Source organism: Neofelis nebulosa, chromosome 5 (genome assembly GCF_028018385.1).
Source record: "Neofelis nebulosa isolate mNeoNeb1 chromosome 5, mNeoNeb1.pri, whole genome shotgun sequence".
NCBI lineage: Eukaryota > Metazoa > Chordata > Mammalia > Carnivora > Felidae > Neofelis > Neofelis nebulosa.
Genome location: NC_080786.1, coordinates 80578266 through 80592043, shown reverse-complemented (window position 1 = coordinate 80592043; position 13778 = coordinate 80578266).

Genomic DNA, 13778 nt, shown 5'->3' with positions numbered 1-13778 from the left:
CCCGGTTCTTACCAACCTTCAATCAGCATAGCTTGGGCATTCAAAGCTATTTGAAAGGTACTAGTGTTTCACCATTTAACAACCAAGCAGAAGCATACAGATTCACCCTGGGCTCATTCCCATAACCCAGTTCAAGAGCACAGAGACCACAAAACTATTGCTGTGTGTGCCACAGCAGGTATTGTCGTGATCCCCGGCTTCTGGATCATCACAGGGCCAGGGAAATGTTGAAAAGCACAAGGCCTCGGGTAGCCTCCAGGGGAACTACTGGAATGTTGTTTATCTTCAGACCGCAACAACTGGTCCAGTGTTTCACAACAGGAAGCTCTGTCCTGGAGCTCAGACACTGAAGGCTTAGAGAAGCAAGGCCTGAAATAACCCCCACTTCTCTTCTACCTCTGTGTCTCTACCCTCCTGGACCCCTCCCCAGCCCAAGAGTTCAGATTAAAAAAAAAGAAAGAAAGAAAGAAAGAAAAAGGCACAGCCAGCCAGGCCTGTGACCTTGAAATAGATACAGCGTTCCCAGCAGCTTGCAGTTAACTTGATACTCTAGCTGGGATGGGAGACAGCCTGATCCAACAGGGCTTGAGGTGATAGGGAAACCAGAAACTGTGCCTCCTTTTATTGTCTTAACCCCTTGGTTCATAAAAATTGCCCCCCCCCCGCCTCTTTTTTCCTACAGCACCTGTATTTTTAGAAGTTCAGATATGTTCTCGTATATGAGAGAAAGAAGAAACTGATTATGATTCAAATTATAAAATAATTGTCCATGCCTGGTAACATCATTTTAGCTCCATGCGATTTGGGGAAGTTCATTTTTAAAAGTCATAATAAGTGGCTCTGTGATCTCAGACAAATCAATTAAAGTCTGTGAACCTGTGTGAATGCTCAGAGGAGAGACGACAAGGCCCCTGGAGTAGGAAGGTTGCGTGAGCCTTGCACGTTCCAGCTCCAGAGATCTCTGAATCTCCCCAGCGGAGAGTACAGAACTAGGAAGAATCTCAGCGCCTTTGTTGTTTAATGTGATAGGAACAGACTGACAGAGAAAGGAATCTTTACACACCAGGCCCTGAGCTGGTTCCTGAGCTCTCAGAGTTAAAGGAGGGACAAATGGACCCGTGGTATTTATGAACAGGTCTTGTCTGACTCTGCACAACCTGCTTCAACTCAGCTCTTCTTTCCTGAGTAGAGAGAAGAAGGGAAGCTGGGCCCAGGAGAAATGTTCTTCTTCTGGACATGCCAGATGGAGAAGCACTGGACCTAAAGATGGGTGACTTCGTCATAACTGTTTCAAAAAACAAAACAAAACAAAACAAAACAAAACAGCGGTGCCTGGGTAGCTCAGTTGGTTAAGTGTCCAACTCAATTTCTGTTCAGGTCATGATCTCACAGTTCAAGGGTTCGAGTCCTATGTCAGGACCTGCACTGACAGCTCAGAGCCTGCTTGGGATTCGCTCCTCTCCCTCTGCCCCTCACCCACACATGTACACACACACACACACACACACACACTCTCTCTCTCTTTCTCTCTCTCTCTCAAAATACATAAACATTAAAAAAAACAATCATGCCACTTCATGTCCAACTGCTTCTTGGGGGCATTTAAACCATAGGCCATAGTATGCCTACTTCCAGACAAACTGAATCAATTCATTCAATTTTTCAGCAATCACCAACAATTGCCCTGTCTAGGGCATAATACAAATCAACATTTTGAACTCAGAAAAGGCACAGAGAAAATAAATAGGCTAAAAAAATAATAATAACCTCATATCAAGCAAAATAAAATACAGGTATAAGTAACAGGTGATGGGGAAGGAATGTAAAAAAAACACAAATAATTAAATCCTGTTGTAGGTTTCAAAAAGGCCTTCATGAAGTTGGTGCCACTGGACCTGACCCTTAAGGGACAGGCAGGTTTTGATAGGGATAGTATGGGGGTGAGCTCATTTCAAGCTGAAGTCAAAGAAGGAACAGAAGTATGGAAAAGCATGAAAATACATGTGACACATGTGGAAAACAGTGACAAATTAGTCTTGAGGTCATACGGGTTGCGGACCACACCTTTCCAATCCTCCAGAAGGACTCTGCTCCCACTTGCAAACTGCCTTCAATAGCACCGTCTTTTTGAGAGCAGCATAGCGAAGAGGTGAAAAGCACAGGCCCTTGGTCCAGCTGTCTGGGTTCAAGTGCTGGTTCTGCCACTTACCGCTTGTGTTACTCTGAGCACGCCAGCTAAGCTCTCAACCTTGGGTCCCTCTTCTATAAAAAGGGGATAATAATACTCTCTGTTGTGATTTTAAAAATAAAAGTAAGGTAAAACTCTTGGCACAGTGCCTGGCACATGGTAAGGATCCAATGGTACAATTTTTGTCAGTATTTTCCTGTTTTATTTCCCTTATTACATAAATATTTCTAAAATCTAAAGCACCATCTATTCTTAGTTTACCCTATTGGCCCAGAATTTAGAATAATGCTTTACACAAAAATAGGATTTCTATAAACGCTTAAATGAATGAATGAGCTAATTAATAAGAAGTGAAGAGAGCAAATTTCAGATCAAGATTGTCCTATTATTGGGATTTGATGGACTCACATCATTTAACTACACAACTATGTTAAAGCTTTTCTGTTTTACGAGTGCTAGCAGGCATAATGCTTGTGGTTAGGGGTGCGCAGGGAAACACCTCGAGCACGCAGACATAGGTAGGGCGTCCTTAGACCTGCTACAACTCCACTGCCTGGCCTTTCTCTCTGGAGGATGCATGCTTGATCTGTGGCTAGATTCTAACTGTAAAATAAAAATAATTACAGTGACCACTTAACAGGGTAAACTTTTTAAATGACTCCAAAAACAAACGGACAAACAAACAACAGCAACAAAAAACCTTTGAAAAGGCATTTGGCTAAAACTCAGCGGGATAATGAAGTGTCCTAGGATGCCACAGAGAATTGAAAGAAACATTAACATTGTAAATAAGCCACTTTCACAAACTCCTGTGTGATTTCTTGCATTCTGGACAGACTCAGAATCAGAGATGAAAAAGCAAGGTCAACATCAGCAGCTATGCGGTAATCAAAACTTTCAGATGTTTATAATTTACATTGGAATACTCAGAATATATAGATAACTAGTTCTTCTGGATAAGTAATGGGTTGCATGAAAACATGCACTCCTTTCTAAATTTCCATGCAGGCCAGATAAAACAGTTCAACCCCTGGGAAGAGCAAAAGGTAAGGATGCAAAAACTAAACCCTGTATAGAATGGACGGAAATTTTCAGAGGAACAAATAAAGAGAATTATTTTTTTAAATGTGACAAATATCCTTGTGCTAATGGCTTTGAAAATGTGTGAATTAGAAAAAGAAAAGCTAAAAAATAAAGGGGGGGGCACCTGGGTAGCTCAGTCAGTTGGGCATCCAACTTCGGCTCAGGTCATGATCTCACAGTTCGTGGGTTCGAGCCCCGCGTCGGGCTCTGTGCTGACAGCTCAGAGCCTGGAGCCTGCTTTGGATTCTGTGTCTCCTTCTTTCTTTGCCCCTCCCCTGCTCGTGCTCTCTCTCTCTCTCTCTCTCTCTCTCTTAAAAATAAAACATTAAAAAAAATTTTAAAAGAAAATGTGTGTGAATATTTCTGTATGACAGATCTTAAACAGTAGAACTGCTAAGTAAAAAAAAAAAAAAAAAAAAAAACTCAGTGTTTCAAGTAGCAAGTTACACTCACACTTCATGACTGCACAGGGGGCCTATCTCTGATACCCAGGTGCATAGAATCTACTGGATTTTAAGCCATTCTCTTTAGAAAAAGAATAAGGGGCGCCTGGGTGGCGCAGTCGGTTAAGCGTCCGACTTCAGCCAGGTCACGATCTCGCGGTCCGTGAGTTCGAGCCCCGCGTCAGGCTCTGGGCTGATGGCTCGGAGCCTGGAGCCTGTTTCCGATTCTGTGTCTCCCTCTCTCTCTGCCCCTCTCCCGCCCGTTCATGCTCTGTCTCTCTCTGTCCCAAAAATAAATAAAAAACATTAAAAAAAAAAAATTTAAAAAAAAGAAAAAGAATAAGCCACAAAGTGGAAACAATCCATCCATCCATCAATGTTAATGGATCAACAAATTTTAGTATAACCACATGATGGACTACTCCTCCACAATAAAAAGAAAAAAAAAACAGTACTGATGTACACAGCATCATAGATAAATTCCCCAAAATATGCTGAGTGAAAGAGGCCAGATTAAAAAAAAAATGAATACATATCATAAAATATGTAAACATATATATGTGTGTGTATACACACACACACACACACACACACACACACACACACACCATTTCTATGGATGTGAGAGAAGATTGTACACAAAGTGACATGAAGAAACTTTTGGGGCCAAAAGTTGGCCATCCTCCCCATCTTGACTGGGTGGTGGTTACATGTGCAAATATATTTGTCACAACTCTAATCATATCTCAGTAAAGTCAATGGAAATATAAAAGAAGGGGGGAGGGTGTGTCACCAGGATTCAAATGTGTTTCACATTACATCTGACCCTGGATTCTAGTATTTCCTTTTATTGCAATACCTTCTCTTATTTTATTACCCCTTCTTACTTCTTAAAAAAAATGTTTGTTTAATTGAGAGAGAGAGAGAGAGAGAGAGAGAGCATGCACGATTGGGGGAGGCACAGAAAGAGGGAGAGAGAGAATCCCAAGCAGGCTCTGTGCTGTTAGCCCAGAGTCCAACACAGAGTGCAGTCCCAAGAACTGTGAGATCATGACCTGAGCTGAGATCAAGAGTTGGACGCCAAACTGACTGAGTCTTGCAGGCATCCTACTCCTTCTTACTTTTCTAAGAGCTGAAATATCAATCACCAGGCCTCATCTAGGCTCTTCCAGGATTGCCAAGACCATAAATTCTGTTGGTCTGTAATCTGTTACACGCAATGAAAATTTAAAGGAGTCACATTCTGTACATATTGAAATACTCGTTCCTACAGAATGTCCACAGTAGATTCTGGATATTGGAAGACATTCGGGTGTCTTCTTGCCCCTCCAGCCAGCCTGAAATACTAACTATTCCTATTCTTCCATGCTCCTAGACATTAAAACATGTTCCTCTTTCTGCTAAACACAATCTTCCATCATTGCCTTCTTGCCTACAACCTAATTACCTCTAAAAGTCATCTCTGAGGTTGACTGCCACTATCTCTTCCTCTCCCACCTCAATTGTAGCACATGGCACCACATTCTTCTCACTGGTTTCCTGGACTTTCACTCCTATTAAGAGCTCCTGGAGGCCAGAGCTTTGCCCACATTAACTTCAAACCCCGCAGTGACTAACAGCAGCCAATACATGGGAAGTACTAAAATATCATTTGCTGAATTTCTGGGAAAAAAATAGTAATAATGACTACCCAACTTCTAAACTCTGGTTTGGAAACTCAAAGAGGATGGCATGCAACTATAAGAGCCTGATTCTACATTCTACATGAAGTTGTATGCATGCCCGAGTGGCCTCACTATAGTCTTTGTTTGTCAAAAGAATGTCTGAGGCCAACTTAAGTACACAGAGACTGTAATTTTGCTGTGTCGATCTTAGCTGAAACCAAGGTGCATTTGCATGAGACAGTAATCACTTAACTGCCTTGCTACTAAGAACACTAATATTTTGGTCTTTCCAGACAGGCTCGAGAATGTGATTAGGAGCCATTTGAAAAATGACACCTCACAGTAAAATGGAGCTTTGTGGCCGCTTCTTCAATCCCAGCTTCTGATCCTTTAACACCTCCTTTAGAAACATTTTTTTCCCTTTTCTTTTGCATGTTTATAAAAAGGCACGAATAAGAACTGTCATCTGAAACTACCTTTACCTGCCGAATTATCCAGTATTTATTTAGGCAATATTCAAGTCTCTGTATTTAAAATAAACCTAAAATCTTTCTATATAGAACCAGCCAATGAATTCTATGCTAGATTATGTAGTCAGCCATTATTCTTTCTTTGCCAAATACGTATAAACAGAAAATTATGTCATGAGTTTTGTCCTCAATTTTGGCCTTGCCCCTATCTTGCTGAGCCTTTACAGAAAGCATTTGTTTCAGTGTTTTCACAGTGCCATTACTGGCTAAGAGAATCTCAGGTTTGGGCAGGAACATGATGTTGGATCCTTTCTATATAGTTCTCTGCCAAATGGGTATGGAATTTCTGTTTGAAAACATGCTTGACAGAGAACTAACTAGCTAACTCACACACTGACCCACTCACTCCTGGGAGCAGAGCTCACCCATCTTTGAACCACACTGGCTATATCACCCTGTGAAATCATTTTGTCTTGATGTTCTATACCATTAGTCTTAATTTGTCCCTTAGGGCTACAGAGCACAAATATCATCTGTCCTCCACACCAGCTCTTCAGATATGTGAAGATGATAAAGATAATTCCACTGAGTCTTCTGCAAGTGGCTTCCTCGCCAAAGGTGGTGTGAGTCATGCTTCTCTGAGGATTCCTCTGATTGTCAATGTCAGTCAAAAGTCTGGTCCCTAGATCTAAGAGCTGCCATCCACATCTTTTCGGACAAAACAAAAGAGCAGGACCATTTTCTACTTCCCTCATCGATGAACATGACCCCCACATCTCTTTCCTTGATCTTGTATTTCCCATTCTGCCTTCAATTTGACCTTCCAGTTCATTCTTCAAGGTCGTACACTCATCCTATTGCCTTTTCTTCACCCGTGCTATAAAATGTGTGGCACATAAGATATTTCCAATACAGAAAATTGCAATGCATTCATACATAATCTTCACTGAAGCTCCTGTTTTGCCTGGTGGCAAAAAACAACTTGATACTTGCCATTCTGGGTGATATTAGTCACTTTAAATTTTAACTCTACCCATTCATGATTTGCCTTCTGTCTTCTTTCCCTGAGTGTGTTGAAGCTCTGAGAAGATTTACATTCATCATGCAGAAAAACTCGGGGCCTATGCTGTATCAGTGCGAGCTGGTACTAGCCAAGACATTTCCATTTGTCTCTACCAACATCAATGCCCTTGGCCTCCGCTGCCTTTCCTCCTTACCAACCCCTCCACCTGTACACAGGATCCCACCTCCTCCTGAAAGTAAAACGGACATCCAACCCTTAACATATCTCACATTATTTCCTGCCATCTGACAACCTCAAACCTCCTTTTTCAGTCTCTCCAAGCTCCAGAAATGGCAACCCTATTGTTTAGTTACTCACACCAAAAATGGTGGACTAATCTTTGACTTTTTCCCTTTTCCTCATAGCCAGCATTTATTCTGTCATAAAATCCTGTTGCTTTTGTCTTCCAAATGTATCCAGAGTCCAACCACTGATATTGGTCTATACTGAAGCACCCTGATCCAAGCCACCATCCTGTCTCTCACCCTCTTCAGGTCATTGCCTAATGGCACATTCCCTGATTAGCATATTTAAAATGAACTACCTTGCTTCAGGCCCTTCATCAGACTTTTTTTTTTTTCCATTGCACTTTTCAATTTCTTAAGTATTCCTTTATTGTGTAGATTTTCTCTTCTTCTCCCTCTGGTCCCATCACCAAATGCTCAGTGAAGATAGGGATTTTAATCTATTTTCTTTTCTTTTCTTTCTTTCTTTTTCTTTTCTTTCTTTCTTTCTTTTCTTTTTTTTTCTTTCTTGTTGTTTTTTTTAATTACTGTAAGTGGCTCGAACAGTACCTGACATTTGGTCGGCACTCAATAAATATTCACTAACTGAAATCCCACAGGTCTCTTGACCTGGTTTCACATCACATACTGCTTTGACATCATCTTTTACTGACCAGGAAACTTCATTCCAAAAGTATGCATCAATGATTTCTTGATACTTTCCATGCCACTCCAGAGTCGCAGACACTTCTGAGGCACATCTTCAGTCTTCTTTGTCCAGACATGAAGCAGCACCCTTCCTTATCAGTTCTGTTCCCCTGTGCTGGACTCTGAAACCTGCCAGAATTCTCTCAGAAGTTAGGCTCCTGGTCACCTGCCTCTGAGATCTGTATCACGTCATCTGAGGGAAGTGTAATATTTACCTACTCACCTCTCAACTTTTTCAAGTTAACCGCTGAGTAGGGAAGTCATTTCCTCAGAAACCTCCCTGAGCTTCTCACTAGTCTGGCCACCTCTCTTCCTCATGCCCAGATTTGTACCTCCTCATGGTCAACATGGAGACACTTCTATGCCAAAACTAATCCATGCCAGGCCCTTCATTATTGATTTCTAAAAGACCCAGGCTCATACACGTCTCACAGGATTTTTCTCCGACTTTTTTTTTTTTAAATCTCTATCATAGGCTTCAGAAAGCCTGCTTTGAAACTAAAAAGATGAGGCTTTTCTCCTTTCTTGTGTCTGAGCTTCTTCAGCAACCATTCATCCTGAGGTCACAAGACTCAAGAGAATAGCCCCAGGATCCAAGTATTGGAAAGAGATGAATTCATCAGTTAATATTGAAAATCTTATTCAGGGGGAACTTGGGTGGCTCAGTCAGTTAAGCGTCCAACTTTGGCTCATGTCATGATCTCATGTTCATGTGTTCGAGCCCCTGTGCTGACAGCTCAGAGCCTGGAGCCTGCTTTGGATTCTGGGTCTCCCTCTCTCTGCCCCTCCCCTGCTCATGCTCTGTCTTTCTCTGTTTCTCAAAAAATAAAATTAAAATGTTAAAAAAATTAACAAAAATAAATAAAATCTTATTCAGCTTTCCAGAAAACAGGAAGGTCGAATTCCTTGCCAGAAAGGAGGGGCTAGCAAGCATTTATAATCTAGAATTCTCATATCCCCCAACCTTTAAATCATCCAGGTGCTCTTGCTACAGAATTACAAAAGACATGCTCAGAAGACCCTACATGATACCTATTCCTATATTATTAATCTCCCATCCAGGTGAAAGCACAGGACTCATTACTCCTGTCTGACTTACCTCCTATCCGGGTGAGTTGAGATACTCATGTGTAATTTATAAGAACTCCTCTTGGCCCCTAAGATCTCAGATAGTAATTACTGGCCCTGCACAGAACTGGATCACCATATGGATGGGATCTTCTAGGGATGCACACTCAGTGGGTATCCTGGCAGGCCCATGATGGTGAGGAAAAGGGAGTCTAGGTCACTGCAAAATGCACTCACGTGTTGTAGCAGTCTAACTTGAAGGTGTGGACATTCTCCTGGATAAAAAATGAGGTTGCTCTGAAGAAATGCATGCCAGAGTAGAAGGCTATTCCACCTCTACTTGTGTATAAGCCAAAGCAGATTTCCACTACAAGTGAATCTTAAAAATATGAAAGTACTGAAATGAAACATCACTGTTAGTAATATCCTTATTGATTGATATTGAAATGATGGAGTAGTGTTTTCTAGGTCCTGGCCTCAAAATCAGGTGAGTGAGAGGGTGTGTAGCCACTGGGGAAACATCAGGAAGGTCCCAGGACTGGGGACAAGCCAAGGGTGCATAGTCAGAACAGGAAAGACCATTATTATGACTCCAATGAGACGGTACAATGAAAGAGCCGGTGGAAAAAAAAAACAAAAAACTCTCAGCAACTAGGAGAGACAAAAGACAGCAAGGAGGAAGACTTATCCAGGGGTGTTGCTTTTACTGCATTTCTAGCCCATCTCTCCTCTGCACCCCAGTTCTCCATATCCCACTATGAGCTCAAGTAATGCAAACTCATTTTCACATCAGCAAAAGGGATTAGGAAAGTAAATCTTCAGAGGAAAAAAATATCCATGATGTCTTTTAGAGTTGCAAGCAATATAAATGATTTTTTTTTGTCTACTCTCCTGTATTATTCATGCCTCAGCTCCCTGCCATGGCCATGAATAAATGAAACTTAACCAATGTTGTTTGGTCCACAGTGGTCCAGAATCACTCTAGAAGCTGAAGATCAGCTGCAACCCATTCCAAGGGCTCACAGAGTGTGAATGTGAAGGCCTTGAAGATAATCAAAATCAAAATCAAAAGACTTCCCCAGTCTTTACAAACTCCTGTTGATAAACAAAAATTCCTACACCCATACTTAATTGCATTTGAAATTCAAAGTAAATTAAATATTGTGACAAAAAGGCAATTCAGATCAACGGAACAGTGTTATCCTGTGTATATATACCACACATTTCCCTCGAACTTTTATAGACCCTCCTTTAAGAACTAAGGTATAGATCAGGAATTGGCAAACTATGGCCTGCCACCTGCTTTTAAACGGCCCGTGGGCTGAGAATAGTTTTTAAATGTCTAAATGGTTGGAAAAAATACAAAGAAGAATAATACTTCATGATGTGTAAAACTTATATGAAATTCAAGTTTGTGTCCATAAGTGAAGTTTCATTTGGAGCCCAGCCATGCTCTCCAGAACCGTCTGTGGCTTGCTTTCTCACCTGGCAATGGTATAGGATATGTACAGCACAGATCACCTGGCCTGCAAGGCCTGAAGTATGCACCAGTGAGCCTTTATGGAAAAAATTATCTGTCACCGAATCTCATCATGTAGGGTCTTTTCTCATTGTATTCCTTGGCCCAGAGTCCCAGGGATCATAGGGTGCAAGCCAGCAACTGAGCAGGCCATGGTACCAAGAGCCACTGTTGCAGGGTTTCAGGAGCATAAATGAATGTTTCCTAAGGAGAAGAAAGGAAAAAAAAAAAAAAAAAACTAGACAAAACAAAAATACTGCAACTAATTATGAAGGTGCTCTAGCAAATTCATTTCGCCCTTGCACATGCCCTGTTGTTTGACATGGCCATGTATGTAATCCTCTGGTGTGAATTGATGCTTCACACCCTTTGGTGGGAGTACCCTTCTGCCCTCTGTACCCATCCCACCTTGCTGCAATCTAAGAGCCACCAAGTGGGGAGGTGGAACACTTCACGTGAAGAAGGGCGCTGGGAAAACACAAAAGAGGGACTCTGGGAGCTGGGGGGAGTCGAACTTGGTTTTCTGCTGGAGGCTACATTTTTATTTTTACTATTTTTTTTTCTGACTGGCACGCGTCTTCTTTGTTTTGAATAATGGAGATAATTATACACTCAAGGGATCACACTCTAAACCCCTTGAACGATTAAGAAATCTTATTGCGGGCAATCATGAGAAAATGTAAAGGAGGATTACCTGGAGAGACAATGGAAATCATACTTCTTCAAGTCGCTTGCTTAGCAGAGAGACCTAATCACTATTCTCCCCTCTTTCCCATGGCCTTATTGTTGATATTCCAGATCTCTCTCAGGGAAAGGCAATGCTGTCTCCTAAACCCTGTTCATGTGAAGTCAGAGATTTGGATGGCCCCTCTTGGGAAAGTGTTACCTCAGTGACTTTGATCCTGACCTATGTAAGCTCCCACTTACCAGCAACTGGGAGTAGAAGGAAACCTTTCATTATGTTCAGGCTGCAAGATTCTTTGTGTAAGGAAAGGGATTCTGTGGCTCATTTGCTCAATTTAACAAATATGTATTGAGCAGCTTCACCATGGCAGACATTCATCTAGAAGCTGGGGGATAAAACTGGAAAAAGTATAGTCCCTGACCTTAAGGGCCTATGTCTAGTCAAGCCAGATAGACAAAGAAGTAGAAAATTCAAACATGTCATGAAGTATACAAGAAAAGTAAGTACAGATTATTCAGGGGCTGCCTTGGTGGAGCTAAGCAATTTGAAGAGTCCGCTGAATTAACTAGGAGAAGAAATTAGAGAAGGCATATGTCAGTCCCATGTGAAGGCATGCAGAGGAGGAAGAACATGGGTTGTTCAGAAAACTAGGGTGAGAATGATCAAACCTTGGGAAGGGGAAGAAGAGGCAGGTAAATTAGGAGGGAGAAGGCCAAAGGATGGGGCTAGGAACATCAGCCAATGTGAATCAGGAGGATAAGGAATGCATCTTTCAAATCTGAGGGCAATGCAGAGCCTCAAGAGTTTCTTAATGACAGCAGGTGATCAGATGACATTTGCCTCTTTTTGTTACCATCAAACACCTCTCCCTAGTTAAGGGCTACATATTTTGACCCGTTATGCCCTCAGTTGCATGGTGTAAACATAGTAATGATAGCCAGTACATATTGTGTTAACATGTTCCTGGCACTGTGTTAAGCACTTAACTTGAATTTAAATCATTTAATCCTTAAAGTAATCCTATGAAATAAAGAGTATTATCATCTCTGACAGATGAGGAAACTGAGGCACGGGGGTTAAACAGCATGCCTCAAAATGTACAATTCTTTCTTTTTATTTTTTTTTTAATGTTTATTTTTGAGAGAGACAGAATGTGAGCAGAAGAAGGGCAGAGAAAGAGGGAGACACAGAACTTGAATTAGGCTCCAGGCTCTGAGCTGTCAACACAGAGCCTGATGCAGAGTTCTAACCCATGAACAGCGAGATCATGACCTGAGCTGAAGTCGGATGCTCAACTGACTAAGCTACCCAGGTGCCCCAAAATGCACAATTCTTAAGACAAGGAGGTGTAATTTAAATCAATGCAGTCTGCCTCCAGAGCTCAAGCTGAGCATGGGCCTGGAAAGTAAAAAAAAAAAAAAAAAAAAAAAAAAAAAAAATCAAAAGTAACTTCCAACTTTGATTCTCAGCAACTGTAATCATGGGCAAAATTTTGCTGGCTAGAGCTTTCCTTGCATTTAAATGAGAAGGATGGGTTAATAACCCTCTTCCTTAAGTCTAATATCAAGATATTTTATTTCTCATAAATGTCTGCAGAAAAACAGGAGTTCAGCATAGCAATTGGACTCTTGCTGTCCCTAAGGCAAGAAACAGAGTTACAAGAAATCAACCTTATAGAAGACATGCAATCTCTCTCAGGGATAATTCCAAATCTCTCTCCTCCTCTCCCTCACCATCTAAGCCTTCTTTCCAAGGATTGGGTTGGAAATCCAGTGACAGAGTGATTTCCATAAACACATGTTGACTGTAAGTGGATCAGAAAATACAATACCTCTGTGACTTCTCCCTCCATGTCACTGTCATCAGGTTTTGTCTTCTTTATGGTCCATAAGCAGTGACAATAATCCAGGCTATGTTTTCTCTCTGTCAATTACACTTTAAGTTGATCAGGGTGAGACTTTTCATTAAAGAAAAATCAACAGCTCTGAAAAGGCAGGTGTTAAAGCTAACAAAAGGATTCAATGTTAAAAATGGCTAATATGTTTGCTAAATTTGGAGGGGCCAATAGGTGCCCTTTCCTGAGTTTATACCATTATAAATCCATAGTATAGAACTGAAGTCATGGTTGGAAGAAGAAAGAAAGAAAGAAAGAAAGAAAGAAAGAAAGAAAGAAAGAAAGAAAGAAAGAAAGAAAGAAAGAAAGAAAGAAAGAAAGAAAGAAAGAAAGAAAAAATAGAGAGGGAAGGAAGGAAGGAAGGAAGGAAGGAAGGAAGGAAGGAAGGAAGGAAGAGAGGGAGGGAAGAAGGAAGGAAGGGCAGGGAGAGAGGGAGGGAGGAAGGAAGGAAGGGAAGAAGGAAGATCTAGAGAGGGGTAGAGAACCATCCCATTTTAGTGTACTAAGGTCACTGGGGCACCATCAATGTTTGGTTGGCTTTTGATACTGGAAACATAACTCAGTGGTCTCAGCTTCAAAATTTTTAGACTTCCTGGAACCACAGGTTTAAAGTCTTGGCAAGCTTCAGTCTCTGTTTCCTTAGAAAAAAATTTGAAGAGCAAGTGATTTATTGTAGGTTCTTCTTCTAGAAGAGCTCTCCAACCCCTGGCCACTGAATGGACTTTGAAATATGCCCACAGGGAGCCTTTATCCAAGGACAATCTCTGAG